Genomic DNA, 7,500 nt, shown 5'->3' on the forward strand with positions numbered 1-7,500 from the left:
GAAGGCAGAGGATTGCACACTGTCCAGCAGGGATGAGACTCAGACACTTTTAAAGCCCCTTTTCAAAGACTGCCTGATAAATTACTTTCCAGTTAAAGATATACTAGCCGGGTGGGTCACGTGACAGCGTGACGTCACCACCCCCCAGCCTTTTCTCTCTCCCCCCCCCCCTTTCCTTTCCTTTGCTCTCCTGCTAAGCCATGCACAACTCAAGTTGTTTCATGGAATTGTCAACAAAGAAACAACAGTAGCACTTCCCATCACAGCCTGCAAGCATCAGGAGAGCTGCATCCCAGCCTGGCCTCCCTATGGCAGAGGGGGACTCTTTGACAGCATTGCCCAGCCTCATGGTGATCTTGCTGCAGCCTTATGAGCCATGTCAGGGGGGGCTCAGGATTCTTTAGAATGCATTCAGCTGAGCCAGCAGGGCTCTGACCCTCCAAAAACTGTTTTTTTTGTTTGTTTTTTTGTTTATTGTTTATTTATTTATTTATTTTTTTGCAGATTGCAATGCAAATCTTAAAATAGGAGGATGCATGCAGACCAATAATCAGTGCATTTGCAGTGATAGCTTGTTTGCTGTGCTGGGGGGTTTGTAGGGTTACAGGGGACCCCCAAGTGCCAGTTACCTGCTGTGCTGGGGGGGTTTTTAGGATTACAGGGGACATCAAGTGCCAGCTACTTGCTGTGCTGGGGGGTTGTAAGGTTTCAGGGGATCCCCAAGTGCCAGCTACCTGCTGTCCTGTTTTTTTTTTAGGGTTACAGGGGAACCCCAAGTGCCAGCTACCTGCTGTGTTTGGGTTTTTTAGGATTACAGGGGACCTCAAGTGCATGCTACCTGCTGTGCTGGGGGGTTGTAAGGTTTCAGGGGATCCCCAAGTGCCAGCTACCTGCTGTCCTGGGGTTTTTAAGGTTACAGGGAAACCCTAAGTGCCAGCTACCTGCTGTGCTGGGGGGTTTGTAGGGTTACAGGGGACCCCAAGTGCCAGCTACCTGCTGTCCTGGGGTTTTTAAGGTTACAGGGGAACCCCAAGTGCCAGCTACCTGCTGTACTGGGGGGTTTGTAGGGTTACAGGGTACCCCAAGTGCAAGCTACCTGCTGTGCTGGGGGGTTTGCAGGGTTACATGGGACCCTAAGTGCCAGCTACCTGATGTGCTGGGGGATTTGTAGGGTTACAGGGGACCCCGAAGTGCTAGCTACCTGCTGTGCTGGGGGTTTTAGGGCTACAGGGCACCCTAAGTGCAAGCTACCTGCTGTGCTGGGGGGGGGGGGGGATTAGGGTTACAGGGGACCCCAAGTGCCAGCTACCTGTCTGATTTTGCAGGATGCTCATGCACTGATAGCACAAGGAGTGCTGGGCCACTGATACTATTTGCTTTGGTGGGTATTTAGGAGGGTGGCAAAGGGCAATATGCATGCAGACAAATAATCAAACAATTTGTATTGATAGTTAACTTGCTGTGCTGGGGGTTGCATAATTACAGGGGACTCCCGAGTGCCAGCTACCTGCTGTATTGAGTGATTTGCAGTGCTACAGGGGACGCCAAAGTGCCAGCTACCTGCTGTACTAGGGGTTTGCAGACTTACAGGGGACCCCCAAGTGCCAGATAACTGCTGTGCTGGTGGGTTTGCAGGGTTACAGTGGACCCCAAAATGCCAGCTACCTACTGTACTGGAGGATTTGCAGAGTTACAGGGGCCCCAAAGTGCCAGTTACCTGATGTTCTGGGGGTTTGCAGGGTTACATGGGACCCCCAAGTACCAGCTACCTGTTGTGCTGGGGGGGGGTTGTAATGTTGTAGAGTACCCCTAGTGCCCGCTACCTGTCTAACTCTGCAGCTTGCTTCTGCACTGATAGCACAAGGGGTGCTGGGGCACTGATACCATTTGCTGTGCTTGGTATTTGGGAGGGTTAAAGCAGGTACAGAAACACCAGCTAACTCAAACAGCTTTGTCTGCCTTTGCACTTTGCACCTGGATTATTTGGAAAAGCAAAATTGAGCATTGCAAATTTTAGTAAGTGACAGAACTGCAATCTGTATATTGAATGTGGCATTGTGATTTTATTTGCTGTGCTGGGTATTTCTGAGGGCCACATCACTGCCATTTGTAGAGGGCGCTTAGAAAAAAACATCAATTTATAGATTTGAATCATTCATTGTCTACCTGCATGTGGCAGAATACAAATTGTTGTGCATCTGCTGATGGTAAAGGGGCCACGGTAGCAGCCAACCAACCAGCCCCCTTGGCGTTCATGATTTACATTTAGGATGGGCAGATATGTCTTATTATTGTGCCACTTATAGAGTACCAATCAGTTCCCCAAGATCTCATCTGCTGGCCTGGGTACTTCAGGTTATGGGGGTTATCCATTCAGTGCCCTTAGATGTTATCTTCTGCCTGGTTCTGGTACCTCAGGCTATAGAGGTCACTCATTGAGTGCCCTCAGATTTTATTTCCTGGCTTTGCTACATGAGGCTGTGGGGGTTAACATTTCACTGCCCTCATCTCCTGGCCCTGGTACCTGAGACGGGGTTACTCATTCATTGCCCTTAGCTATTAGATCCTAGTCTTGGAGCTATGGACTGTAGAGATCACTTATTCAGTGCCCTTACATTCTAGCACCTGGCCTTGATACCTGAGACTGTGGTGGTCACCCATTCAGTGCCCTCAGATCTTATGCCCAGGTACCTGGGATAGTGGGGGGTCACCCATTCAGTGCCCTTAGATCTTATGCCTAGTTACCTGGCATTGTGGGGGTCACCCATTCAGTGCCCTTTGGTAATATCACCTGGCCTTGGTACTTGAGGTTCAGGAGGTCACCCATTAGGTGCTCTTTGATCTTATCTGATAGCCTTGGTACCTGAGGTTTTGAGGTCACTAATTCAGTGCCCTTTGATCTTATCTCCTGGCCTGGTACATGAGGTTTTGGGGGCACCCATATATCCTTTGGCTATATCTCCTGGACTTGGCACCTGACATTTTTGGGTCACCAATTCAGTGTCCTATCTCCTGGATTTGATACCTAAGGCAGGAAGCAGCCACCAACATTTCCCAGGCTGGGCACTGGTGAGTGTACAGGGTCCTCAGTACCAACTATTTACCCCTTTTATTGGAATTAGGGGGGGGGGGGGGTTATGGAGTTGCTCTACAGAACCTATGAGCTGGGAAGTGTGAGGTGACTAATCTATTAGAAGATAACAAAGGGAGCAGGATAAAGGGCGCTATAGAGGGCAGAGCAGAGTGTGAGCGGACACTGATGGTGTACTTAGCATGAGAAAGGCGAGGAAATGGGATGGAAAGAGCCGGCTGCTTCCCCACACACCGGCCGGAGCCCTGCCATTCATATTCATCGGAACCCGACATTCAACTACCGACCATTCTTTGTATGAGAGGGGGGATCTGACTGCGATCTACTGCAACCCCGGAGATCAAGTCCAGGGATCCGACCAGAAATCTATCTGCATGACCCTCTCCCATCCATCCATCCACCCATCCATCCATCCAGAGTCACTGCCATCTCCTCTCCTCCCAGATCTCCCCCTCTCACTCTGAGACCTCCCTTCTGTCCTATCCATACATTCTATTCTGTTATCTATCTAAAATACTTATCTATCTTCTCTCCCCTTCATTATTCTATCTATCTTTCTTTCTGCACTTTCATCTATCTATCTATCTATCTATCTATCTATCTATCTATCTATCTATCTATCTATCTATCTATCTATCTATCTATCTATCTATCTATCTATCTATCTATCTATCTATCTATCTATCTATCATAAATATATATATATATATATATATATATATATATATATATATATATATATATATATATATATATATATACATATATATATATATATATATTTATATAATATAATATATCTGCATCTTCATATTTCTTCCTGTCTTACACTTATTCCCAGGTATCTTTCTTTCTTTCTTTCTTTCTTTCTTTCTTTCTTTCTTTCTTTCTCCTACTATATTATCTATCTATCTATCTATCTATCTATCTATCTATCTATCTATCTATCTATCTATCTATCTATCTATCTATCTATCTATCTATCTATCTATCTATCTATCTATTGATTCTATTGATCTATTTATTTAAAGTATATATATATATATATATATATATATATATATATATATATATATATATTTTTTTTTTTTATTTATTTTTTTTTTATTTATTTATTATATAATCCCAGTTCATTTTATTTCTATATATATACTGTACACTTTTGTATCTCTCATATCAATGTATCTATCTGCCCTCTCTTCCTCTATCTTCCTCCATTATCCCTTCTCAAAATACTTATCTATCTTCTCTCCCCCTTCATTATTCTATCTATCTTTCTTTCTGCACTTTCATCTATCTATCTATCTATCTATCTATCTATCTATCTATCTATCTATCTATCTATCTATCTATCTATCTATCTATCTATCTATCTATCTATCTATCTATCTATCTATCTATCTATCTATCTATCTATCTATCTATCTATCTATCTATCTTTCTACCTATCTACCTATTTTTATTTTCCATAACATACTTGTAACATTTCACCTAATAGACTTTTCCATGCTCGAATCTCCTGTGCCATTGATTGTGGCCGCTCTATTTTCCCTCTCTGCATTAATTAAAATATCTATAATTGACACAGGGATCAATGGCTCTCTTCTCTTCTCTATTAACAGCCCACAGCGGAGTGTCAATGGCCTTTAGTAAGTCGTTAACCCCACGCAGCAGAAGCCGGGGACAGCGCCGCCTGGTGGAGGGGTCGGTACTGGAGTGCTCCTGAGCTGACATTGGTGAGGGCTGATGATCTATGAGTTCTTTGCACACCTTTCATGCTCTCTTTTCCCTCCCCCCCTTTGTAGTGTCCCTGCTCACCTCCTATTTATGGCTTCCCCACCTGCTGCGTTTGTTTCATTTATTACCTAATCTTATTATTTTTATTGCATCTCTCAGTAATTGTGATATTTACACAATTAGGAAATCTGTTGACACGGGTGTACTGTATTCCTTTGTAAACCATCCTATATGTTGTACATTTTAGGTATTGTGTTGTTGCTATTTGTATTTTGTTTTGTCAACACAATCTTTTACACAATTGCCAATTCGAAAACAATTGACCAATGATGGTGTGTTGTAGTTGTTTCAATAATTACAACGTCCCTAATTGGTCAATTTCATTTTATTTTAGTAATTCCTCAAAATCAGCTTAGTGCAACAGCTACGAATTTTATATTATTTAATAAATATTGTTATTATTTTTTATCTATGTCATGGGCACGGCTCAAGGGGTCTCCTGTTTTTTTTTTTTTTCTCTGTAAGGTGACAACTCTGACATAAATGATTTCGTTTGTTGCTGTTTTGGTGAACACAATAAAAGTCAAATTAATTGATTCATACCATTAATTACTCTGCTTAGCATGAAAAAGCGACTTTCACGTCTATTAGGGAGCTATTGTCGGTGTGTACATGTAATCTCTTGTAGCATCAGTCACACGGGTCACCTCTCACCCCATCCAGGGGCTGACAAACCTTCCAACACCACCGATTTTATTCCATGTTTTGCAGTTTGGAATTCAAATATTTTCTGATCCGAAAAAAAAAAAAAAAAAAAAATATATATATATATATATATATATATATATATATCTCAATGAATTGAAATCAATTGCATAGAATGAGTTACAAAAACATAAAAAAAGTAAAAAATCGTGAATTACAAGTGGATGCAAATTGCAGCAAGAAAGAAACGGAAACGTCTGCGGTCACCCAAAATCCGTACATTTATTTATTTATTGTTGACTATACATATGACATCGGTTTGGTGTTAGGAAAAATCCTTGTCCAATCCTAATTGCAATTGCCCATAAAATCCACAATTGCTTAATAAGAAGTGCACAGATTAGCCAGGGATAGTCCCTTTCACTATAATAGGATGAGATCAGCTACAGGGGAAGGGGGGGAGGTAGACTGAAAACAAAAATATCTATATATTTATATACATATATAGATATATAATATATGTACATAGATAGATAGATAGATAGATAGATAGATAGATAGATAGATAGATAGATAGATAGATAGATAGATAGATAGATAGATAGATAGATAGTTGTGTGTTATGTACAGTACATGTAAAAAAAAAAAAAAAAATATATATATATATATATATATTTGAGATATATATATATATATATATATATACAGTATATTTTTAATAAATATATATATAAATATACAGTATATATATATATATATATATATATATATATATATATATATATATATATATATATATATATAATTTTTTTCTCTAGAAGGTGACAACACTCTCTCTCTCTCTCTCTCTCTCTCTATATATTTATATTTATTTTTTTAAGTATTTCTCTGTCTGTCTGCCTGTCTGTCTCTCCCTCTCTCTCTCAGCCTGTCTGTCTCTCTCCCTCTCTCTCAGCCTGTCTGTCTGTCTCCCTCTCTCTTTTTTAAGTATTTCTCTGTCTGTCTCTCTCCCCCCCTCTCTCTATCTCTCAGACATACTTAAATAAAGAAAATACTTAAATATATATATATATATATATATATATATATATATATATATATATATATATATATATATATATATATATATATATATTATAGAAATAATAGTATAAAAATATGTCTATCTCTCTCTTTATATATATATATATATATATATATATATATATATATATATATATATATATATATATATATATATATATATATATTAATATTTGTATATATTACATTTTTTAAATTATGTATATTTTAAATTGCATGCGTATTGCAAATAACAAAATGCATGCATTTCATAATGCATTTGGATGCATTACATATATGCACGCAAATGCACATATATAAATGCCATCAATGTTATACAGCTTTAGATATTAGAAATATATGCAAACAAATTTTAAGCTGTTTTGTTATTATGCTATTTTGATTTTTTTTTCCTAGCCTCCTCTCTCTGGCAAGGGTTCACCTATATTTATATAAATCCTCCAATTCCAGTCTATGAGAATATCGCCGCAGATGACAGTCGGGTAGCCCATCGCCCTGCTGTAAATAGCTCGGTGGATCAGTTGCAGAGTTAGCACGGCTGAGCACAATATTCTATAGAATGGTGCTGGAGGGGGCTCAGTGCCTGGCTGCTGTGCATACAGTGGATTTAAAGGGATTTAAAGCACAGGGGTGAACCAAACATGTCCGCTTTTATCTTGATAATCTTATTACTTCCCCTAATGAGTTATTGCAATCAGTAAAGAAGGTTCTGCGCCTGCTGCAATGACACCGATCACAGAGGGAAGAGATCTCTCTAGGTCAAGCAGTTTTTGCAAAAAATGCGCAAATGTTATTTTAAGGCGAACTTTTAGTTGGAAAAAAAAAAAAAAATATATATATATATATATATATTTTTTTTTTTTGCAAGATTGCATATTATATTA

Source organism: Pelophylax lessonae, assembly GCF_965119305.1.
Source record: "Pelophylax lessonae genome assembly, chromosome: 8".
Taxonomy (NCBI): domain Eukaryota; kingdom Metazoa; phylum Chordata; class Amphibia; order Anura; family Ranidae; genus Pelophylax; species Pelophylax lessonae.